A 26475-nucleotide genomic window follows, 5' to 3' on the forward strand; every position below is an offset into this window, starting at 1 on the left:
ATAAGTGTACATGTACTTTTCTGTGAACAATGTACAATTTCTGTCTGTTTACAATGCGCTTCTTCTACGGAACACAAAGGGCATGCATTTGTTGACATAGTGAAAACACTAGAAATTCAGAAGAGAGACTTAGAAAGAGAGCTCAAAGAATTAGAGGAATCAATTTATCCTAAATATAAAGAAATTGCTGAAAAACTCCTGATTCAGAAAGATGATTTGATAAAAAATTGTGAGAAATTTACAACAGCTATTGAAAAACATGGAGACTACTTGCACAAAGAAATAGACACCATTATAAAGAAACTCAAATCAAATCTTACTCAAATAAACTCTAAATACCTAAGAGTCCTTAAAAAACAAGAAGATGAAGTCAAAAGCACCATTTCTGAAATCACACAGAGCATTGCTGATCTGAAGATATTATTGAACTCCAATGACGTCAGCCTTGTCACTGCGTATAAAACCAGGAATGCTGAATTTAGAAAATTGCCGCCAAAACTCACAGTATCTTTACCACGTTTTAACCCTCATAGTGTTAACATAGAACAGTTTTATCAACAGTTTGGCTCTATATCAGCGTCATCTATTAGCACAGAAGAACATAGCTACGGAATAGATTCCTTTGGTGACAATTGTTCGGACAAAGTAATCATTGATAGACCACGAACAATCATAAAGATTAGCAGCGAGTGTAAGGGATTCCCTCATGAATACAATCCAATTAGCAGCGTTTCCTGTCTGAGTGATGAAAAAATATGGACCTGTTGTGATATCAATCTCATAAGTCTCTACACCATTCGGGGGGAACTTTTGAAGTCAGTCCAAACCAAGTCAGGGAACAAACCATCAGACATAGCAGTGGCAAGGAATGGGGATTTAGTTTATACTGATCATGATGATAGAACTGTGAATATAGTAAAGACTTCCGAGATGGGGACAGTGATCAGACTACAGGGTTGGAAACCTCGAAGTGTCTGTAGTACCTTAACTGGTGACCTCTTAGTTGTCATGGAAAGTGATGATGATAAACAAACAAAAGTTGAGCTGTACTCTGGCTCCACAAAGAAACAAAGTATTCAATACGATGACAAAGGTCAACCTCTCTATTCATCTGGTGGCATTAAATACATAAGTGAGAACAAGAACCTAGATATCTGTGTGGCAGACTGTGGAGCCCGTGCAGTAGTGGTGGTCAATAAAGATGGGAAACTCCGGTTTACCTACACTGGTTCTCCTGATACTATCAAGGAATCATTTCACCCACGTGGCATCAGTACGGACAGCAAAGGTCGGATCCTGACAGCAAATTTTAAAAGCAATTGTATCCAAATCATTGATCAGGACGGACAATTCCTCCGCAACATTGTTACCAGTGATATGCATTGCCCATGGGGTATGAGTGTGGACACCAACGACCATCTATTTGTGGTTGAGAAATTCACAGGTAAAGTGAAGAAAATACAGTATTGCATGTAATTAAACGTTAAAATAAAGTATAATGTAATACTACATGTCTTAGCAGTAACAGAGTGACTGTAAATTGTATATAGATTGAATCGTTATGATAAATATCAATACACTGACTGTGCAGTACATTTATATTATATGTTAACAAACTTTTATATAATGATTGTAGATTAACTATTTATTGATTAGATTTTGTGTATGAATTGAATAAATTTATTGAACGGTACACGTTTTAAAAGTGACAGAGCGACTTCATTTGGTAATGGATTGAATCAGGGTTTTTTTAATCTTATACCCAAAAAATTATTTATATTAATTTGTAATGTTAGTAAAAGTTAGATTAATTTACTGTGTTTAGAATGAATAAAGTTTTATAAATCTAAAACAAAAGTTTAAATGTCTCTAGAATAATTGGTTCAGCTAAAAAGTACAGTAATTCTTTTTATCAATCTCTGATTAACATATACATTATATCAAACTTAGTAGGAGCACGTCTACTTGTATTTTGATCAAAATTAGTTGTATTTGTAGAACTTTAGTCTTCCTTTAAAAGACATGCTTCATAAAATATTTTCAGAACCCTGCACACATACTGCTTCAAACTTTGGTCCTTGGCAACTTTTGTATGATTTTAGTAAAAAGGGGTAATCCCTTCATAATTACGGACCAACAGACTGGAAAAATATATTACACGTATGTTTGCATCATATCCACACCGATTTATCGCATATATAGAGATTTAGGGATTTTTAAGGGTCAAAGTCCCTTAAGTTTGATGCAATATATAGAGATAAAGCGACACATTTTGATAAGCGTTGTGAAGAAGGAAAATGTATGTTGATATTCTTAATCGATTTTTATGATCGATTAAATGACACCGGTGTCCCATTTAAGGATCGCTTTCCCCTAAATTACCAACTACATTTTGTTAAGAAAGAACAACAAATTCGATCCGTGCAAGTGCAAGAACAAAAGATGTTAATATATCTGAGTCTTTAATATGAAATGAAGGAAAATATACTGGTCCCATTTTTAGGGCCATTAGACTCGGAAAGTTTATTGCAATTATCTTAAAAGCGACCCAATATTATGCATTACTGAGGCAAGGTTGTTGATTGTACAATTAGGCCAAAATTAAAAATATTTATGTTTCCCCTAACGAGACCGACCCAATTAAATCCCGCCGACTGAATAGTTTTTTTTTTAACCACATCGAATAGGTTTTTTTAACCTAATTTATCCAGAATTCGCTTTTAGGAGACCCACACCTTTTTCTTTTTACAATCATTTTGTGAACCTTGATGATCAACATTGGCGAAATACTCGCTTTATGATCGGTAACTTCGCCAGAATATCCCCGAAAGAGAAGTTGAAGTCGCCCTGTATTCTGAGTCAATATCGTGTAAATTAGCCCTAAAGATATTATAATGATAATCATTTAATTTAAAAACGTTTCCACAGCCTCAGTTAACAACTTTTGTGATTGATAATTTGCGAGTTTCTTTTAATTGTTACAATGAAAACGGCCAGGTGCTACCACATATGAATCTACAGTTTGTAGCCTACTGACAGTAGTACTGTGCATTGAAAATTACAACCGATGTTTATCACTTTAATTGTTGATATTACAATTAGTTGGTAACTTGTAATTAGTTTATAACTTTACAAAATTACATGTAATGCTAAAATAATCATAAAACCATCTGTCCACAGTTATCTTAATTTTAAATTGATCCTCTAAACAACGCTTGTATTTGGGTCAAATTTTTAGACTAATACCTCCAAAATACACAGAAGTACAGAGAATGATTTTATTTGTCATTTAACTCACAGAATTACAACACATTTCATCTATAAAATGTATAAATACATCAAATAAATTCAGTTTAGTTAATACTGTGGTTTCATTAATATTCAAGGGTATAAATTTTCGTGGATAAAGTGAAAATCACAGTTTCAAGGATACGTAAATTCGTGGCCAATGACCCTATCAATACAAATTGTTAGTAGAAAATGCACTTCAATGAACATTTCAATTCATGGTTAAACTTAAAAACACAAACCACGAAAATTGGTACTCAACGAGTATTGATGAAACCAGAGTAGATTGGATAAGGTTTTAAATCTTTTAGGAGTTGTTTTATTTTTTCATTGGCTTACTTAAATTTTATTCCAATTTTAATTAATGCAAAAATAAGCCAAATTTTCAAAAATCTTCTTCTCTACTCCCACGCACGTGATAAAGAAACTGATTGCATAGTTATGATGTCTATGAGACCCTCTACCAAAATTGTGAAATTCATGGCCTCTGGGTCAGGGGTTCAGGCTCTAGGGTGGGGCAAATATGACCATGTAGTAAAAATGTATTAATTCTTAGAAAATCTTCTTTTCTACTCCCATTTATATTTTTTTAAAACTAAATGCCTGGTTATTATGTCCATGAAGCCATCTACCACAAATTTGAAATTCATGGCCCCTTGGTCAGGGGTGCAGGCTCTAGGGTGGGGCCAATCTGGCCATATAGTAAAAATGTATCAAACCTTAAACAATTTTTCTCTACTCCCACCCATGTGGGCAAAAAACTGAATACATGGTTATGATGTCCACTAACACCTCTACCTAAATTGTGAAATTCATGACCCCTGGGTCAGGGGTTCAGGACATGGGGGGAGGGGCCAATATGGCAATATAGTGTTAATGCATATAATGTTTAAAAATCTTCTTCTCTATTCTCACATATCTGTATGAAAAACTGACTTATAATAATGTTTACCAGGAAGTCCTCTACTAAAATTTTAAATGTCATGTCCCGTATAGTATGGGTTTTGACTCTAGGGCAGGGCCAAAATGGATTTAAAAATTATTTTCTTTACTCCCACACACCTAAAAGGAAAACTGAATTCATGATTTTTAGGTTTATAGGTTTCACAGTTCTTTCTGAAAGATTTCAGGCATGGAGGTGGTCGTCATTACAAGTTTATAATTGTTCTGAAACCTAATCAAATGCATATATGATGCACCTCGACAAGTTTGTGTATGGGTTATATGCTACTCAGGTGACCGTTAAGGCCAATTGGCCCCTTAGTTCATTTATAATTTATAATGTATTTTCAATTATGCCCTGGCCGAAAAAAAATTATTTACTTACCTACCTACCCACCTTTAAAATTTGGGGTTGGGTTAGGGGAAACATAGATATTTTTAATGATGGTCTTATCTGTTACAAAATCAAGACTATTGTCATGCCCATTTATGACATTGTAAGGATTTTTAGGGAACTAAAAGTTTTAATATAAGTGTGCCGTGTGCTAAAAATAAAAGAAATGAAGCAGCAACGGACGGATTCGCATATAGTGTCTTAAATGTTTTTGCAAAATTGAGAGTTTTATGATTATCATTTATCATCAGTAAGAGGGATGTCTCTTGTTGAAATTGGTACACAATCTGTAGGCCCCTAATGTTAAGTACATGAGAATGTACAGAAAAACAAGTACATTGAAAATGAGCGGCTTTGACTGTTGTGATAGCTACAAAGTGAAACTGCAAGTTACAGACGGGGGTAACAAATACCCCCGAAAACAAAGTGGATTGAACTGAGTAAACTATAATTGTTCTGACATGTGATAGTACAACATGCTATGTATATATATATATATATATATATATATATATATATATATATATATATATATATATATATATATATATATATATATATATATATATATATATATATATATATATATATATTTATTTATTTATTTATTTATTTATTTATTTATCCTAAGTTTTTTTTTTTAATTAGATTTTCTATACCACAATAGATTTATAGTTAACCAAAAAAATAATTTTGTGAACAAACAATGAGTTTTGAGTTAACAACTCTACGGCTGTAAGGATAAATGATGTGTGCATAAAATGGGAAAGTTCAGTTAGAGGTTTGTGAGGGGAATATCATCTAGTTCGAACAGATAAAGTTTTTCGTATCAGGAGTGTCATTACCTTTTCAGGGGCAAATGTGAATTGGAAATATTCCAAGTGCCTTTATAAAGAAGAGCAACAAAATGCAACGCGGTTTTGTTTATGGCTTAAATTTATTAGCCATAAATGTAAGTCATAAATGCTTAAAGGGGATGTGCGGCCATTTTGTACATTTATGGATAAGAATGTAAACATTTCTTTAAGGGCTTGCATATAGCGTCAATGTGTCTTCATAGACACAAGTATAAACTTGGTTTTTCTCTTTCTACAAAAAGATCCCATGCCGACCGATAAAAATAGAGTACCCTAACGGAGGCAGATTTACACCTTAAATGAGCAAAATTTAAATTTTTGCTCAACAAATGTTGTAGAGAGGACACCAATAATCCCCTTCATATGTGTTCAGATTTCAAAATAAGTCTGTACCTGCGCAGTTTGATTGCTGTTCTGGATGATTAAAAAGGCATTGTTCCGTTCTTGTATGTATACTTTTCAAACAAAATGACATGTAGGAATTTTCTGCTTTTATATCTTTTGGCAACATGTTTTGAAAGTTTCAGGCAGAAACAAGCCAGTTAAGAAATGTTTACATTCTTATCCTCAAATGTAAAAGATGGCCGCCCATCCCCTTAAATCAAACAAATCAATGGACCTCCCCAAAGTTTGTTTTTAACATAAATATTTCTGCTACCAATCAGATGAATTACAAATATATGTCTTGCTGCCAACACAGCCCGTATTTTTATTGACAAAACGTTTTATTTTAAAGAGATGTTTTATTGCAGTTTTACGGCATGGACAATACTTACCGTTCCCTTATAAAACAAATGAGTCCTAGGCAAATATTTTCAACATTTCAAAATTTCAGATATTCACTACACAGATTTAAACGTTTAAACTGTAAATATGCAACTTCAATAGTATTTGCTATGTGATAACATTTACTTAGTTGATTAAATGAATTTGAATAATTAACAGTTCTTTGAGTAATTACGTTAGTTTTTATATATTTGTAATGTAAACTTTTTAATTATCTTTCTCTCGTTTTGAGTTTACTTCTGTTAATGTATAGAGCATTTTACTTTTATGAATTTGAAACATAATGAGAAAGCCAGTTACTTGATATGGAAAATCTTGCGAAAAGATTTTAATCGAAAAGTTGGGCAAGTGGGTCTTAAAATAACCCACTATTGTGATAATACATGTATTTACGTTTTAAAAGAGGTGTTAAGGAATCTGTTTTCCGTTCAAAAAAAGAATATCACAAGATTACAATTTTCTAACTTAAAACCCAATTATATGCCAAATCAAATTCACATACGTGTGTCTATATCTTCAGAAGACGAGAGTTTTTAAACAAATTGCAAGATACCATTCATTCACAACCACAACGGGACAATTCAAAGTACAGAGGGAACGATCAAATGTTTCTTACACGGTCGCATGCAATTCTTAAGGGAAAATAAGTTGTGATAGAATGTGAAAATGACTTTCTCAGATCCTTCAGGGAGAAACCTGATATAACCTTAGGAAAACCTGGTTGAGAGATGGATGATCAGATTGTCAGCGAGAAATCTCAAGATAATTTTCTTGTTGCTGAAGGACCTTGGATATTGAAATGCGGAGTGGCGCACTCGATAACATGAGACTGCAGCGTGCTTAAACCTTACCTAGAAACCGGACTACGAAGTCGATTACAATGCTTAGAGCTTTAAAATCTAAAAGTAGACATGCATACATTTTGTGGTTTTTTTTTGTTGATTGTTTTAAAGTTAGTGAAATTGACACGTGGTATTTTTTTGTCGAATGTAAAGTGTAGGATCGCAAATGAGGGCGAGTTGAGAATGCTGAAGACAGCGAAGGCAGAAGTCTTTTAAATGTGCCGATTGAGACTATGCCACGAGCAAGAAAAGTAGCATAGAAAGACATTGCCATTGCCGCACTCGACAAAAAAAATCTTTCAGCAACGGCTGATTACGGTATTGATGATTGGAAGCAACTTGATTAAGAGAGTATGTCTGATGTAGTCAGGAGTACATCATAGCAAAACCCAATTGACATAGTTCTTCAGAAGAAGCACTCATGTTTGTGCTCCACAACAAAGTTAAAGGTTTCACAGGATCTCCTGAGGCCACGTGCCCCTTTCCTGTTTCGACAGACAATGACCACTTAAAAAAGAACAAAAAACAATAAAACCGCTCATCAATTTTTAAAATGATTTGAACATAGCTCGTATAAATTTTTAAGCAGATGTCATCATTTTTTATTTCATATTTTATCTTTAAACATTTGATTGAAACATAGTATTTGCATTGATCTTATGAAAAATGCTATCCAAGTGTTTTAACAACAAGCAAGAAAAATGTTCAAACTAATGTCCATAGCTTCAAAATGACTTAAGGGAAGTACACACTTTCCCCAAACAACAGAAATGAAGGGTAACTGAGTCGTACCTTAAAATATCAAATGTTCTTTCTTGTTTAGATATATATAAAATACATTTTACATGTTTATGTCTCTTTCATTTTTAATCACACTGGTCATAGTGTTCCTCTTTTGGTTGTTCATTTCCTGTATTCCAAAGAGCCGGTGGTTCCATATTGCTACAAAACAATATTTGTTGGTAAGATTTTGGACAATAATATCACGGTTTATTAGAAGCGGTTAACTTTATAATGTCTATAACAAATGGAGAGGATGTGCCACGTCGCAAAACTAGTTAAATGTCAGTTAAGTATTTAACTTAAAACAATATCATAAAAACGAAACCATATGATGGAGGACATTGTAATAGTTTATCCTTCTTTCCGAATGCTTCGCGTTGGTTGACAATGGGTTTTTTCAGGGTGTCAATTTCAACTGTTACCCTCCCTAACGGGCACTATTTATATAATGGCAACCGTTACAAATTGTCAGTTGATTTTGTTATCAAATCTGTCCTTCCTTTTGTCAGACTTTGGCGAATAGTCAGATCTCTTTGTCGACTTGCCAGGTAGTTATATCGATTTGTAAGATATTTTCCTACTTGTCATTTATTTACGTGTTCAAACGTCTGAGATTTAAGAGATAATAAAACAAATGAATTTCAATATCAGAAACGGATTCCTACAGATATTGTAGAATTAATGAAAAAATATATCAAGAATAGTTCTTACTTTTTGCAGCTGGTCTTCTTTCAAGACTATGTAGTTTCTGTTGTAACCATTTTGAGGCTTTCAATATGTACCTTTCATCTATAGATTTAATTCATATTGATGAAGAAATTCAACACTTTTTACCAACGTTTTTAGTCACTTCTTTACACACCAAGTTGACACTAAGAACTCTCGGGCTTTTTCATATTTAATGCACTAAGTTAAACTTATCTCCCATATTTTCTTTGATGAACAGAATATATAGCAAATTTCCAATGGAAATTTACACGTATTTCTATTATCGTTTCTGAGTATATCAATGCAAATGTAATATTTTGGAAACATAAACTAAAGAGCCTCCCATGATTTAGCGAGAATGTGCATGCGCAAGTTTGTAAAATCCAAAATATCCAGATGATTTCCGGATTTTTTAAAAGAATTTTCGCTGATTATTAGTTAGCGAAGCTTGATTCCAGTGAATTAGATTTTTAGTGTTTCTATTATATTAGGACGTTCTCCGGGTAGTTTATTAATTAGCGAAGCTTGATTCCAGTGAATTAGATTTTTAGTGTTTCTATTATATTAGGACGTTCTCCGGGTAGTTTATTGAAAATTAAAGAAGGTTTTTTTTTTTAATTGATATAGCATATAGCTACCTATGACCCCAATTTTACTGTTCATTTTCTTCTTTTTTTTTCATTTAAGATAGTACGAAACACCCGTGAAATCATTACTTTGAAATATTTTCTAAAATAGACAAAATGATGGCTTAATAATATGTAAAAGTTAATTTCAATTAATTATCTTAAGAAAATAATGTTAATCATACTCATCAATCACTCATAGCATAAACAAATTGAGATAGAGAATATTTTAATTATTTCGGAACCTACATTTGAGTTGAATCCGCGTGCTTTTTGTGCAATTTAGCCTTCTATCAAAAAATCTATCATTGCAAAATGTGTAACTTGTGTTTCTATCATAGTAAAGAACTGAAATTTGGTCACAACTATCTCTAAGTATTTAGACTTTATACACAATAAATTTCAAGGTCATATCAAAAGGTCAAAGGTAAGATATGATGACGTCATCTAGGATTTTTATTAATTTTTACCTCCGTCAAATATACTTAAACCTCAATTAATCGAAAACCAATGGTCAAATTTTCTTTATTTTGATATATTTTAATTACATGGTTATGGCAGTCATACTGTTGAATTTCAATTAAATTTGAATTATACAATTTCTTTTTAGAGACTGCATGATAAGTGATGCAAATTATCGTCTTAATAGAGACTTCACGAGCGCTAGTTTTACAATATATTACATCAGAAGTTACCTTAATTTGCCAGTTATAATTTATTTCAGTGTCTTTAAGTAACAAAAGGTCTCCTGTATAAGAGGCAGCACAGACATTTGTGATATCTTGAAAAGTGGCATAGCAAATCATAACGATCGATATATATTTTATTTTACTCTCCACTCAAAGGAGGTTTAATTGGTAGGTTTGCGACAATGTAGGCAAAAATTGCGAGGTCGGATTTTTTTTTTTTTTACAAATTTGAAATATTTATAGATTATATTCAAAAGAAAATATTACTAGTATTAAAGAAGGTGTTGCAGTTCCTATGCTAATTTTCTCTTAAGGAGTTTCAGATAAAATGGAAGAATTAAAGTTACAGAATTTGATGTAAGTCCTTTTTTGCTTGCAACGTTGTATAAAAGCAGGGTAGAACTTTATCCAGAAAGTTGATATTAACTTTTATAAGAACATTATATTGAATTGAAAATAGTTACACAGACAAATGTGGCAGAATTCACGCTTAATAAAAGAGGAATCTTCATTGTTGTAAAAAAAAACTTCCTCCTTGAAACAAAATTAATCTATTCTTAAAGTTTAAATTAAGACAATTTCTTGAAAACTGCCATTTCCGTTTTTTGTTTCAAAGAGGCAAATTTTTTATAAAAAATCTAACTTTTGGGGAAAAATCATTCATACCTTTGAAATGTAAAAACCCTTTGTTAAATTCCCCATCTAAAAGTCACGTCTAGTTTAGTCGAGTGGTAACGTAGAGGGAATAGGAAGTAATTATGACCGATTTTTTGGATAGGTGTTCGAATCCCGAAAAGGTTGGAATTTTTTTTATACATATTTCTTTAAATCGCATGAAAAGGTAATGTATATAGACAAATTTAAGAATGTCAGAATAAAGTTATTCAAACGCTTGTCAATGTAATATTTTGCATCTGTGCTTAATTTTTTTCAAGATTTCTTGCTGTCTCCGTGTGAAGTCCCCTTTGTAAACTTGAATTATAAACATTCATAGGATTTCAAAACAATGTACGGATATACATGTATTTATGTAGAAAGTTGATTTTACCCCCTTTTTTATGATATAAGCGGGTACGCCGATTTCAGAAATACATGTACAGGTTGTTAAAGCTAAATTAAAAAAAATCATTTTATAAAATATGAATCAGTAATGAAGCATGCAGTATGTTAATGAACATATGTACGGATAAATTTGTTCAATCGTTTTATCTGGACTTGGCGTTTATCTACATGTAGATACTATAATAGAAACATGCAATGATTATAAATACAACTCTGACGGTTTTGAAGAGCCTAAATCAGACATTTCCATGTAACTCCATAGAATGATACTTAGAACACGCTGGGCAATTGAAATCCATATATGTTAACACCAAAATACAGAATACATGGCCATCTTCCTTACTGTATTTAGTAGTTGCCGTGTTCGATAGAAATAAGTGTAAAATGTTTGTGTATCACTGTATTTTGCCAATATACGGAACATACCCGCTATGTAAATGTAGTCGTCTACGTAATGTGTCTATATTTAGATATGACTCTTCAAGCGATACGGATATTTAAAGGTCGCGCCTTTTCACGTTGAGGAATTTTGCAACACTCTCTTTTCAGAAGGATACAATTAGCTTATCTATTTTGTACTTCCTTAATTCTCTCACAGAGTCCCCAGAAAGAGGGTAATGGTGCAACTACATGTAATATGTTTTACGGTGCTACCGTTCTGGCGAGCGCAGCAAGAATTACAAATACCTTGCATCATTGTCAACTTATAGTTCTATTTAGGTATCAACGAACGTCAAAGAATTTTTGAGAGAGTATTGCTCTGCAATAAGTATGCCAAAGGTACTAATTTTAATGGTTATGATACAGCGCAACCCACTAGAGAGAGAGAGAGAGAGAGAGAGAGAGAGAGAGAGAGAGAGAGAGAGAGAGAGAGAGAGAGAGAGAGAGAGAGAGACCGGTACCTGTTTGTAGGTGTGTAATTTCCCACTTTTAAATAATGGTGTAAGTATATGTAAAATATCTACATAATATTTTAACTGTTTATTTTTTCATTTTATTCCTTTTTATTTAGTTCAAAATGTCTTATTGTTTATTTCCTCCCTACAGTACTCATATACTTACAGTACCTGCCTATATACTGTACATCCATGCACAATTAGCTTAAAAATGGATCGATATGACAGTAAAGTGTGGCTCTTGCTAGTATATATATATAAAATCACTATATTAAAAAAATTCAAAACAAATCATATGTCAATGAGGCAGGTATCGCAGTCTATACTGAAATAGCCAGTACACTCATTACAGATATTTGATCCACCTCTACATTTATCGCGGGAAATATAGCGCGAGTGCACTGTGACGTCATCCATAACTTTGTTCGTCTTTGTTTACGTTTCTCGACTCGATACGAAGGTATAGAAGCATGTAACAAATCTTTTGAGTCTCGCCAAAACATATACGGTACTCAAAACGTGTCTTCAAACTTTAAGTCACCTTAACGAGGCCGAGTACAGAACGAGTACGCACGCTTTCGCGCAGCGTTTCATTTGTATTGTGACGTCATCGTTTTGCTTTGTTGACGCCATGGCGTAATAGTTTCAACTGCAGATATTCAGCGAAACTTGTTGAAAATAGCTCGATTGATGCGTAAAATTGATATTATATTGTGGAATAAACATAAATGTCTCGAAGTATAAGCTATATTTGGGCTCGGTTCGAAAACGTGAAGAGGGTTTAGCAAGCATAGCCCTCTGTCACGTTTTCTTTACCCGCCTAAATATAGCTTGATTTCTATATTTCAAGACAGTAACCATGTATTTTATATTAATGACCCTTGATATGCGATGTTATATATTCATTTAGTACTTAAATGTGTCTGAATGTTTTAATAATACTATAAAGATCACCATTTCCGTCGTTGTCAAATAAAAAAAAATAGCCATTATCTGGCACACTGGGAAATTGGGTATACAAAAAACAACTTTGATAAGACCCCTGGATCAAACCAGGAGGTAACAGTTTTTTTTTATTTGACCATTTGATGTCTTTAAGCAATAACTTTAATATGTAAAACAGAAAAAGAAATCCCTAGGGCAGAAGTTTAAAAAAATGTAAAAAATGTGCAAAATTGATACATTTCAGGCAAAATCCCATAGGGTCCCATGTTAACGATTAACAAACTTTAAGATGACCCCTTGAACAAACGGTGTGGTAAATGTCTTATTTTTTTTTCTTAAAATAATAATTATATCAGTAGAAATTCATGTAAAAAATTTCATTAAAAAATCTAGGGCAGAAAAAATTAGACCCGGCCTCGTTAAATTACGAGTTAAAAGTCAGCCATTTTTGGCATAGCACCACGTATGAACATTAGAGAGCATTATGGGACGTAGACAAAAATTTTTGTTTGATGAACTGTAGATTTAGCTCGCTCTTTTTCCCGCGCACACTGGTTCTTAGAGCTCGCTTCGCTCACCGGCGCTGCGCGCCAGCGAGCTGCGCTTGCTAATATGTTTTACGGTGCTACCGTTCTGGCGAGCGCAGCAAGAATTATACACATACCTTGCATCATTGTCAACTTATAGTTTTATTTAGGTATCAACGAACGTCAAAGAATTTTTGAGAGAGTATATTGCTCTACAATAAGTATGCCAAAGGTACTAATTTTAATGGTTATGATACATACGTACAGCGCAACCCACTTCCCAGAGAGAGAGAGAGAGAGAGAGAGAGAGAGAGAGAGAGAGAGAGAGAGAGAGAGAGAGAGAGAGAGAGAGAGAGCCCGGTACCTGTTTGTAGCTGTGTAATTTCCCACTTTTAAATTTAATGGTCTGACTATATCCCATATCTACATATTTTTTTAACTGTTTATTTTTTTTATTTTATTCCTTTTTGATTTATTTCAAAATGTCCTATTGTTTATTTCCTCCCTACTCATTCATGCACAATTAGCTTTAAAATGGATCGATATGACAGTAAAGTATGGCTCTTGCTAATATATATACATAAAATCTCTATATTAAAAAAATTTAAAAACAAATCATACGTCAATGAGGCAGGTATCGCAGTCTGTACTGAAATAGCTAGTACACGCATTACAGATGTTTGATCCACCTCTAAATTTATCGCGGGAAATATAGCGCGAGTGCACTGTGACGTCATCCATGACTTTGTTCGTCTTTGTTTACGTTTCTCGACTCTTTACGGAGGTATGGAAGCATGTAACAAATCTTTTGAGTCTCGCCAAAGCATATGCGGTACTCAAAACGTGTCTTCAAACTTTAAGTCACTGTAAAGTACGAGTTAAAAGTCGGCCATTTTTGGCATAGCACCACGGGGGAAAACATTAGAGAGTATTATGGAACGTAGACAAAAAAATTTGTTTGATGAACTGTAGGTTTAGCTCGTTCTTTTTCCCTCGCACACTGGTTCTTAGAGCTCGCTTCGCTCGTCGGCGCTGCGCTCGCTATTATCATGATTATTGGTGCGAGCAGGTCCATTCGTAGTTTATTGCCAACATCTTTTGGAGTGGTTCATCAAAAATGAAAGTAGGATTTTTTAAAAATCAATTTCAAGAAAATTGCCGATTTTAAACAATCGGATATCATCTCACATGAGTTGTTACAAGTATAGTCAGTATTCTGGTGCATGTATTTCGTTTATGTTTATTGCCAAAATAAAGAGTACGCCCGTCTGACATAATAAAACACCCCCGTCAATCCACCACTTATTTACGTACATAAATAAATCATGTGATAGTAAAAATACAGCACCAATCGCAACTTCTCGGGCCTTTCCGGCAAGCTCGGAAAAACACCCAGAATGTATTAACACCGGATGTTAGAATTTTATACAAAATGGTGTCGCTTCCCATTAAAATAAGTATCGGCTAGACAGTCTTGTATGTCGCTTCTGTGTTATATTTTAGTGTGTATCGTTTAGTTCAATGAAGTATAGCTCACATCTCAACAGATCGTAAAATGTGTTCTATTTATTTCAAGTTTTACAAAAAGGGGGTTGTCATGGACGCCTAGGTAATACATTCGAGGTGTTTTTCCGAGCTTGCAGGAAAGGCCCGAGAAGTTGCGATTGAAAGGTTTGTTCTCATAGTTTTTTGTATCATTAACTTAAGTTTATGTGGAAAGAACAAGTTTTTATAAGGCATAATACCGTTATCTGCACCGCGGTGCAGATAATATCTGACGTTATTTGACGTTGTTGACGTTGAGTTAAAGTATATATCATACAACATACACCCCAATAAATGTCGTTTAATTAACCGGAAATACACTAGTGTGCTTTCAGGATCATTGTGGTTTTTAGTCAGACCCTTCCTTTCTAACTTTAGAACGGGATTTCATTGGTTATCAATTTTGTCATCATCCAATAGAAAGAATTTAACAATGTATTCTGGGTAGGAAACTCAAACATCCGGCGTGATCGCTGATCGGTTGAAATGAGAAAACATCGGAGAGTGTGATTTATGATCATCGAGCAAGGGATGAAGGTAAATGTTTTCTCATTTGTTTTATTTTAATTTCAATTGCTTTTACTTCCATTTGAAGATACTTTTGTAGCTAAAGTAGTGTATTCTGTATGGTTGATGACCTAAATTAACGGAGAAACCATCTTTAATAAAACAGTTTTTAGGATTGCGCATTTGTTGTCCTGCTCTTTACCAAACATAAGTAATTCGCTTAAATTAGCAGCTTATTCCGTTTGTGCCGATTTTTGTGTTTCATTACGAAAACCATGGTTATTTAACTAATATTTCAGCTTATTCCGTGTATAACGATTTTGAGATGTTCTGTTCGAAGGAGTTGAAAGGCTTTTTTCACTAGTGCAACGTATTCCCTACACAACTATTAGGTGTAGTCTTTTAACGGAATAAACTGCTTTTTATTCTATTTAACAGCTTATTCCGTATTTGATTATTTGGTTTGGTTTATGAAACGTATTATCACGGAATAAACGGCTATAATCATTATGCCTTTATATTTAATATTCTTTTAAATGTCACAAATCTAAATGATGTAAATGGTAACAAATAATCAAGAACATATTTGAGTTTCATCTGTGCTGACGACACTGATGTATTTAATTAATGTATTTCATTTGATAAATTGATATATGTTATAACAATTATCATTTATCAATTGCACAGAAAGTCAGTAAGCCCATCACTGAAAATCATCATCAGACGATGACCAAACAAATGCTGTCTTTGAATACGGATTTGATGGCTTCTTCACTTTCTTTGTCTGTGGGTTCTTTTCAGCGAAGCCCTGGGGATGGCAGACTTTATCCGTTCGCATTCGCTTAGAAGAATCTGGAAAAAGGAACCATGAAAATTTGAGTTCATATACAAAAGTGAAAAAACAAGGTAATTAAATTTATGAGTTGATTGTTTCCTTAAAGAAATCAATGATAAACATTGTATACAAAAGTTGTTATACCTGATAAGATTACATAATGATTTATTTTTAAAAGATTTTAAAATAACTATTACCTTTAGTGCATTTTCCCGTTGATTCTGCTTTGGAGCCGGATGGTTCATCTGTCTTACACTTGGATGCAGTTGCTGCTATATGAAAGTAAGAAAAATTTTAATATAAAAATAAAAACTTCAATTTGTTAAAAAATGCAATATTAAGCAAATAACAAAAACAGTGTCACTGTTCCATGTTTAGTACATAGTATGTAGTGAATTTCAAATTATATTACCTTTCAACTTTTTAGATAATCCAGAGCCTGAGGATGTAGCGGTGGACGTGGTACAGGTAGTGGTAGTGGTTCTTATTGACTTAGAAGCCATGGGTGGAGCTAATGTTATGGAAAAAATGGGTACATAAATTTATATTTTAAATATATTAATTTTGGAAGACAATTTAAGTTTCATGAAGTAATAATTTTAATTACCTGTTCTCTTTCTTCTTGTTGTTATCCAACTGCATGATGCGTCAATATTTTCAATTCCTGTTGAAAGTTGACATACGATATGAATGTTTGTGTATTTATTTTTTAAATGAATGAAATGCATAAATAGCTATTACAATTGAATAACTTGTATGTGTAAAATTTACCTTTACCCCTCTGTATAGGTACTTCAGATGGACCTGTCTCACCTAAGTATTGGACATCACCTGAAACGAAGACAGAAAATTAATAAGTATAAATAATTTTTCATATTTCTGAAGGTTGCATGCATCAATATTTCAATTTTCTTTGAACTTTGTAATGGTTTCTTAATTATTAAAATAAACTATATTTTATTTTTTATAATTTTACCAGTTTCCATGGATGGATTGGCACAGATGGTCTTGTCAGCATCTACTTCATCCTCACTGGAGACAAACATTTCCATCATATCAATGGCTCTCTCAACCGAACTCTTTACTTGTCCCTTTCGCACTGCAACTTCACCACTAGAAAGTTGCCTGTTTGAAGGGATACTGATTGAGTCTGCCTCAGTTGCAGAAAAAAGAGATAAAGATCTTTCACCCTCTGCTTCCGAGTCTGTCTCCGCATCTGTATTGCCTAAAAAGAAATTGCAAAAACAGAATTGGGTAAAATTATTCAAAGTGAAAACTTCATTATTAAAGATGTAAGAAAAAGTTTTACCAGGCTTAATTTCCCATTCCCCTAGTGGTACAGCTGAGTCCAGTCCAGACCATGTTGGGAAAATTGGTGTTGGATACCTGTAGACGGGTGGGCCACGTAAAGTATAAATCGTGCTGAGGGACTGAAAGAAGCTCTGGTAGAGATTTGATTTGGTCTCTGCCCGCCACATAATTTCACAAAGATGGCCCTCAAATTGAGAAATTTTCGTGCCGGACATCCGCCGAAAGTGGTCCTTGGCGTGCTTCCAGGCCCCTTCAATTCTATTGGTGTGGATCTCCACTTCCTCCCTCGTTTCCTGATGAATATATACTTTCTTGAAGGAGTATTTGTGGAGTACTGTAAAATAGTTGTACCCCAGCTCGTTCAGTCCACAATAGGCACTCCAGCCATCGCTGTATATAGTGGACCCTGTTTCTACGTGTCTCTCGATGATTGGTACGAGGGTTTCCTCCGACCTGTTCGAGACGGGATATATGATGAGGGTGTTACTTTCCCGCTCCACCATTCCAAAAATCCAAACCTAAGAAAAAAATTAGATTTCAAAGTATTTTATTCAGAATTATTTTTAGATATTATGATATTTCGAAAAATGGAATTGTTTTGATAATAATACTTACTATTAAAAGTAAAGACTTAGAAAGGTAGGGAAAATAAAGTTAAAAAGCAAAAAAAATGAAATTTTAAAATTTGTTACCTTCATTCCACGGTTTGGATTGCCGCGGTGAAATTTCACCCGACGGCCAAATAGAGATTCGTCAATTTCAACGATTCCCCGCAATTTCCGATGGCGCAGATTTGTGTAAAAATGTTCTTTGAACACTTCACGGATGTAAGATGCCCAGTTTACTGCAGTTGTTGTGTAGGAGAACCCAGAGAACCTTGAACACTGGGCGAGGCTGTTCTTCTCGAGGTAGGACTTTATAAATAGCAGAATATCTTGGAGAAGTACGTTGCTCTTCTCGAAGAATGAGTACACTCTTGACACTCTGGTGTGATTTCTGTTGCTCGAGCATCTGAAGACAACCCCACCATGGCCACGGGAGAGGGAGCGGAGGTCCATGTTTCCACTGCAGTCGTCAACTGGACAGGGAAAACTTGTTGCAAGAAGCCCATTCTGCCTGCACCATTCATGTACAACGCTATCGTCTTGTGAAAATAGATGGAAAAAATTCCAAGGATTGGCAAAGTCTCGAAAGGTTATTGATGATACGTCCAGTTTCCTCTCTCTAAAATTCCCGCCGCTTCTACGGCCCTCCCGATCCGAGGTATTTGACGAGGCTGACATCAAAGGGATATTCACTTACTTGCTCTTGAAAACGGCACACGACACAAATCTAACTCAAATTTCTACTTATATAGACGGAGATTCGAGGCCACATCATCAGAAAAACTGAATTGACCAATTGGATGCTTTTACCAAAACATGCCAACGTATGGAAAACACCCTTATTTGGTAATATTTACCCGCCATGGTATCATCGGCGATCGATTCGTCGTCGGAGAAATAAACAAAATCAAAGTCACCAATGCTGTTTCTAGAAGAAATGCAAACGTTTGCAAAACATCCCCCCTTTAACAATTATTTTCCCGCTAAATACTAATCGGCAATTGATTCGTTGGAGAGAGAAAAAAAAACCTGTCAAAATCGACCAATAGTATTCTGGAAAAAAAATGCGCACGTGTGGAAAACGGCCATTCCGCCTCAATAGTTTTGCCGAGTACACTCTGCAAAAAATAAGGCACAGTCCTTCCAAAAACACAAAAACAAAGTACACGAATAGAGGAATATGTTTATATATAAGTATTTAATCATATATCTTTTCATTTACAATATATATTAACTTCTTCTCAAATGTCTTGGGGTGTACAAGCGAACACTGCCATTTAGATATTCATATCGCCTGGTAGACACGTTCCACGCATAAAGACGGTAGTTCCTCCCGGACTCAAATAACCTGTAATGTTTATAATTTGTATTTGAATCTTCCTATAAGGATACATCTATTTTATTGAATATGATCATAAACACCTACCGAAACAGACAATGGAAGTGTCTCCATGCCGCCGCGTCCCGTGCCAAGTTCATGAGCTCTGCCCATTCGTAGAAAACTAACGGATTTAATCCATTCACAAAGCAAAATGTACATATCAAAATTCTTTGAAAATGCGCCAAACCGCTTGTCCAAAACAAGCGGCGCACTTCATATGGCCATTGCGCGGCTGGGCCTATGATGTCCTTGATGTCCCTCCAGTTCATATAAATCATTTGACTTCGTGACGCCATTACGGACAGTGTAGAAACATGAGAATATGTATTGTATGCATCAATGGTTTTGAAATTTTATTTTTAGCAACATAAAAGTTTGAAACATAGTGAGACTTCATTTTTATTCATACTAATTTTAAGACTTCTTACTGAATGTATTATATGTGCATTTCTTGTTTAAATTTACTTCATATTTCTTAATATATTGCATTACATTTCTATACGGAATAATCCGAACACGCACACTCACTATCTCTCTCTCTTTCTCTCTCTCTCTGACAACAACAATACACAAATGTCCTTGAGGATGTTTGTCCTATTGTTCAAATCCAAAGCTAACCACGTTGCAGATCGATACCGAACAAACCGAACGATTAGCACGTGATTCAGAAAGATCTCTCTCTCTCTCTCTCTCTCCCTCCGTGACATTGTCAATTGAAAAATAAACCTATATATATATATATATATATACTTCCCCTCCGGAGGCTTATTTATCGTGATAAATGGAATGTCGTCTCTCTATATATACTCCTGTTTTCTGCACCGCGGTGCAGATTAGTTTGAGCGTATTTTAGATGTCTCTGATTTCACCTTTAGAATGTTCCCCCAAAAGATTCTAAACCCCATTTTCTGATGTTTCTCCCCCAAAGAAAACCCTTTTCCCGGGAATACTTCCCTTCCGGGGGCTTACTTATCGTGAAAAATGGAATGTCGTCTCTCTATATATACTCCTGTTATCTGCACCGCGGTGCAGATTAGTTTGAGCGTATTTCAGATGTCTCTGATTTCACCTTTAGAATGTTCCCCCAAAAGATTCTAAACCCCATTTTCTGATGTTTCTCCCCCAAAGAAAACCCTATTCCCGGGAATACTTCCCCTCCGGAGGCTTACTTATCGTGATAAATGGAATGTCGTCTCTCTATATATACTCCTGTTATCTGCACCGCAGTGCAGATTAGTTTGAGCGTATTTCAGATGTCTCTGATTTCACCTTTAGAATGTTCCCCCAAAAGATTCTAAACCCCATTTTCTGATGTTTCTCCCCCAAAGAAAACCCTTTTCCCGGGAATACTTCCCTTCCGGGGGCTTACTTATCGTGATAAATGGAATGTCGTCTCTCTATATATACTCCTGTTATCTGCACCGCGGTGCAGATTAGTTTGAGCGTATTTCAGATGTCTCTGATTTCACCTTTAGAATGTTCCCCCAAAAGATTCTAAACCCCATTTTCTGATGTTTCTCCCCCAAAGAAAACCCTATTCCCGGGAATACTTCCCTTCCGGAGGCTTATTTATCGTGATAAATGGAATGTCGTCTCTCTATATATACTCCTGTTATCTGCACCGCGGTGCAGATTAGTTTGAGCGTATTTCAGATGTCTCTGATTTCACCTTTAGAATGTTCCCCCAAAAGATTCTAAACCCCATTTTCTGATGTTTCTCCCCCAAAGAAAACCCTTTTCCCGGGAATACTTCCCTTCCGGAGGCTTATTTATCGTGATAAATGGAATGTCGTCTCTCTATATATACTCCTGTTATCTGCACCGCGGTGCAGATTAGTTTGAGCGTATTTCAGATGTCTCTGATTTCACCTTTAGAATGTTCCCCCAAAAGATTCTAAACCCCATTTTCTGATGTTTCTCCCCCAAAGAAAACCCTTTTCCCGGGAATACTTCCCTTCCGGAGGCTTATTTATCGTGATAAATGGAATGTCGTCTCTCTATATATACTCCTGTTATCTGCACCGCGGTGCAGATTAATTTTAGATATTTTTACAACTTTATAACAGTAATATTATTTCATATTTCTGATAGTTGTTTTTATTTATACATTTATTAGATTTATTAGAAAAAATTAGACCCGGCCTCGTTAAATTACGAGTTAAAAGTCAGCCATTTTTGGCATAGCACCACGTATGAACATTAGAGAGCATTATGGGACGTAGACAAAAATTTTTGTTTGATGAACTGTAGATTTAGCTCGTTCTTTTTCCCGCGCACACTGGTTCTTAGAGCTCGCTTCGCTCACCGGCGCTGCGCGCCAGCGAGCTGCGCTTGCTAATATGTTTTACGGTGCTACCGTTCTGGCGAGCGCAGCAAGAATTATACACATACCTTGCATCATTGTCAACTTATAGTTTTATTTAGGTATCAACGAACGTCAAAGAATTTTTGAGAGAGTATATTGCTCTACAATAAGTATGCCAAAGGTACTAATTTTAATGGTTATGATACATACGTACAGCGCAACCCACTTCCCAGAGAGAGAGAGAGAGAGAGAGAGAGAGAGAGAGAGAGAGAGAGAGAGAGAGAGAGCCCGGTACCTGTTTGTAGCTGTGTAATTTCCCACTTTTAAATTTAATGGTCTGACTATATCCCATATCTACATATTTTTTTAACTGTTTATTTTTTTTATTTTATTCCTTTTTGATTTATTTCAAAATGTCCTATTGTTTATTTCCTCCCTACTCATTCATGCACAATTAGCTTTAAAATGGATCGATATGACAGTAAAGTATGGCTCTTGCTAATATATATACATAAAATCTCTATATTAAAAAAATTTAAAAACAAATCATACGTCAATGAGGCAGGTATCGCAGTCTGTACTGAAATAGCTAGTACACGCATTACAGATGTTTGATCCACCTCTAAATTTATCGCGGGAAATATAGCGCGAGTGCACTGTGACGTCATCCATGACTTTGTTCGTCTTTGTTTACGTTTCTCGACTCTTTACGGAGGTATGGAAGCATGTAACAAATCTTTTGAGTCTCGCCAAAGCATATGCGGTACTCAAAACGTGTCTTCAAACTTTAAGTCACTGTAAAGTACGAGTTAAAAGTCGGCCATTTTTGGCATAGCACCACGGGGGAAAACATTAGAGAGTATTATGGAACGTAGACAAAAAAATTTGTTTGATGAACTGTAGGTTTAGCTCGTTCTTTTTCCCTCGCACACTGGTTCTTAGAGCTCGCTTCGCTCGTCGGCGCTGCGCTCGCTATTATCATGATTATTGGTGCGAGCAGGTCCATTCGTAGTTTATTGCCAACATCTTTTGGAGTGGTTCATCAAAAATGAAAGTAGGATTTTTTAAAAATCAATTTCAAGAAAATTGCCGATTTTAAACAATCGGATATCATCTCACATGAGTTGTTACAAGTATAGTCAGTATTCTGGTGCATGTATTTCGTTTATGTTTATTGCCAAAATAAAGAGTACGCCCGTCTGACATAATAAAACACCCCCGTCAATCCACCACTTATTTACGTACATAAATAAATCATGTGATAGTAAAAATACAGCACCAATCGCAACTTCTCGGGCCTTTCCGGCAAGCTCGGAAAAACACCCAGAATGTATTAACACCGGATGTTAGAATTTTATACAAAATGGTGTCGCTTCCCATTAAAATAAGTATCGGCTAGACAGTCTTGTATGTCGCTTCTGTGTTATATTTTAGTGTGTATCGTTTAGTTCAATGAAGTATAGCTCACATCTCAACAGATCGTAAAATGTGTTCTATTTATTTCAAGTTTTACAAAAAGGGGGTTGTCATGGACGCCTAGGTAATACATTCGAGGTGTTTTTCCGAGCTTGCAGGAAAGGCCCGAGAAGTTGCGATTGAAAGGTTTGTTCTCATAGTTTTTTGTATCATTAACTTAAGTTTATGTGGAAAGAACAAGTTTTTATAATTGTTATTAAATGTACGTTTAAAACAACTGAAATTATCCGTAATATCGCCAATATTCTTGACCTTATTGGTTTTGGTTATAATTTAATAAAAGCGCGCAATTGATATAATTTACGTTTGCCCGGGGGGGGGGGGGGGTTCCTAGGCATATTTATTGAAATGTTATTCTGAAAATTGAAGAAATTTTAATTTCCCAGAAGGAAAATGGTGTACAAAGGACACCAAACCTACATCATGATCTGCGCATTTAATAAACATTTGATAAGATGATTAATTTTTGTTGGATCTTTTGAGAGACTATTTAGTATTAATATTCTTCCAAACAGGATATTTCTGGAAAACTTGCTTAAATATAAATGAATGTTAGATTTTGATCATTTGTTTAAATAGGAAGCAATAGAGTTTACATAATATTTTTTCGTATTAGAAACAGGCCAAGACCTATATGTGTGACTAATCTAAACCTAAATGTATTTATCGCTTCAACTAGTGAAATTGTTTGTGTTGACTCAATTCATTCAGGTGTTCATTTTTTTTAAATTGCAGAACTTTCTTAGAAACGCTTGCAGGTGACTGATTATGGCCACACGAACTTGGGCCCAGGATGTGCTACGGTGTCGTCTCTGTGAGACCCCGGGCCCCCCTATGTACTGTGACATTTGTCACATACATCTGTGTAAAGCCTGTGTGGGGGAACATCTCAGATTTATCAAAAGAACACAAAGTTGTGCCATTTGAAAAGCGTGGAGCTACTGCAAAATGTCCAAAACACCCTTCAAACATAAGTGTACTTTACTGTGAACAATGTGACATTCCTATCTGTGTGCAGTGTGCTTCTTCTAAAGAACACAAAGGTCATGAATTTGTTGACATTGCCAAATCACTAGAACTTCAAAATAAAGTCTTAGAGAAAGATTTACAAGAATTAGAAAAATCAATTTATCCTAAATATCAAGAAATAACCGTTAGCTTCCCAGTTCAGAGAGCTGATCTGTCTCAAAACTCTAGGAAAATAACAACAGATTTTGGCAAACATGGAGAAGACTTGCACAGAGAAATAGACATTACTATCCAGAAACTGAAATCAGATCTTGGTGAAATGGACTCCAAACACCTGGCTGTCCTAAATAAACAAGAGGATGAAATCAAACGCACCATTTCTGAAATCACCAAGAGCATTGCTGAACTAAAGATACTACTAAACTCCAATGATGTCAGCGTTGTCTCTGCCTATAAATCCAGGAATGATAAATTCAAAAGATTGCCTCCAAAACTCACAGTTTCCTTACCAAGTTTTACCCCTCAGAAGATCAACAAAGAACAGCTTTATCAACAGTTTGGTTCTCTGTCTGCGTTATCTATCGAAACAGAAGAACATGGCTACACCATGGAATCCCCCGGTGCTGAGTCCTCTCTTCCGAACAGACCGCTCATTGATGTACCACGGATAATTACGGAAATCAGCACTGAGTTTAAGAGATACCCTAATGGAAAAAACCCAATAACTAGTGTGACCTGTCTGAGTGATGAAGATATATGGACTGGTGGTAATGATCATATTATAAGACTCTATAATCTCTTGGGAAAACCAGTGAAGTCAATCCAAACCAAGTCAGGGAACGGTCCACAGGACATAGCAGTGACAAGGAGTGGGGATCTAGTTTATACTGATTACCATGATAGAACTGTGGACATAGTGAAGAATACACAGATACAGCCAGTGATCAGACTACAGGGGTGGAGACCTCGCGGTGTCTGTAGTACCTCCTCTGGTGACCTCCTGGTTGTCATGAACACTGATGATAAACAATCAAAAGTTGTGCGTTACTCTGGCTCCACAGAGAAACTATGTATTCAATTCAATGACAATGGACGGCCTCTCTATTCATCTGGTTATTACATCAGTGAAAATACGAACCTAGATATCTGTGTGTCAGACTTAAAAGCCCGTGCAGTAGTGGTGGTCAACCAGGCCGGAAAACTCCGGTTTACCTACACTGGTCCTCCCTCTACTACCAAGGAATCATTTGGTCCAGGCGGCATCACAACAGACAGCAAGGGTCGGATCCTGACAGCAGACTTTCACAACCACCTTATCCACATCCTGAATCAGGACGGACAGTTCCTCCGCTACATTGACAACTTTCGCTTACAGGGTCCATATGCTTTATGTGTGGACACCAGAGACAACCTCTTTGTGGGTGAGATAGCAACGGGAAACGTGATAAAAATTCAATATTGCATGTAAACAAACTTTAAATAATATGTAATGAAATACATGTACATCTCTAAACAGTGACAAAGTGACTCTGTGTGTGAATAAGTGTATATACCTTATACATGTTATACCAACACTACTGACTGTCTGACTATTAACCTGTAATAAATGTTAATAAACTCTTTTTCAGTTATTTAAACAATAAAATGCTGTCTTTGTTTATATTTAACTAATACTGCATATTGATTATTGAGTATGAAAAATTCACTAAATTACTGTTAATGTAAAAAAGTATGTTAGCTAAAAGAAACGTCTCTTGTGAGACTTTTAGTCTGACATCATCATGAATATTTCGTGCAGTCCGTTATTTTTCTTGGGTTGCTGTAGGCTTCGACCAATCGATAAACAGGGCGTGTCGATTTCTGTCCTGTCAGTTTCTTGTCAATTTCAACTGCTGTAGATTTCAACCAATCTGTTTCTATAGAGCTATGAATTAACTAAGTTTCCGTAATAACTAGAGCAAATAATACTTGGTAGATGTAAATATTACTGGGTATAGATGGACCAACTTTTTTTTAATTTATTAAATGTGAAAAATAAACCATTAAGTGTCTACAGAATAAATTGTTCAGTTAACCAGTACTGCAACAGTATCTTTTCATCAATCTGATTTTATCAAACTTGGTAACTTTGTAGATTTGTGTACTTCCAAATTTTGCTACCATTGGGGAACCCTCATCTTTCGTCCAATGGTCTGA

The 26475-nt window shown here is 35.1% G+C and overlaps 1 protein-coding gene, 1 long non-coding RNA gene and 1 pseudogene across 3 annotated transcripts in view; 2 read left to right on the forward strand and 1 right to left on the reverse strand.

Moving 5' to 3' along the window:
• Positions 1-26475, reverse strand: part of LOC128163636 (uncharacterized) — a 163388-nt gene that overhangs the window by 68736 nt on the left and 68177 nt on the right. The window lies entirely within an intron of this gene.
• On the forward strand, positions 15325-17350 carry LOC128163644 (uncharacterized). Of its 2 annotated transcripts, none has more exons than XR_008240843.1 (6): positions 15325-15427; positions 16199-16303; positions 16436-16514; positions 16660-16764; positions 17022-17089; positions 17212-17350. It is a non-coding gene; the product is annotated as an uncharacterized LOC128163644 (long non-coding RNA). The 2 variants fall into 2 exon arrangements; XR_008240842.1 differs by having other exon boundaries at positions 15328-15427; positions 16085-16303.
• On the forward strand, positions 23201-26316 carry LOC128163637 (uncharacterized; annotated as a pseudogene).

This window comes from Crassostrea angulata, chromosome 9, assembly GCF_025612915.1.
Source record: "Crassostrea angulata isolate pt1a10 chromosome 9, ASM2561291v2, whole genome shotgun sequence".
NCBI lineage: Eukaryota > Metazoa > Mollusca > Bivalvia > Ostreida > Ostreidae > Magallana > Magallana angulata.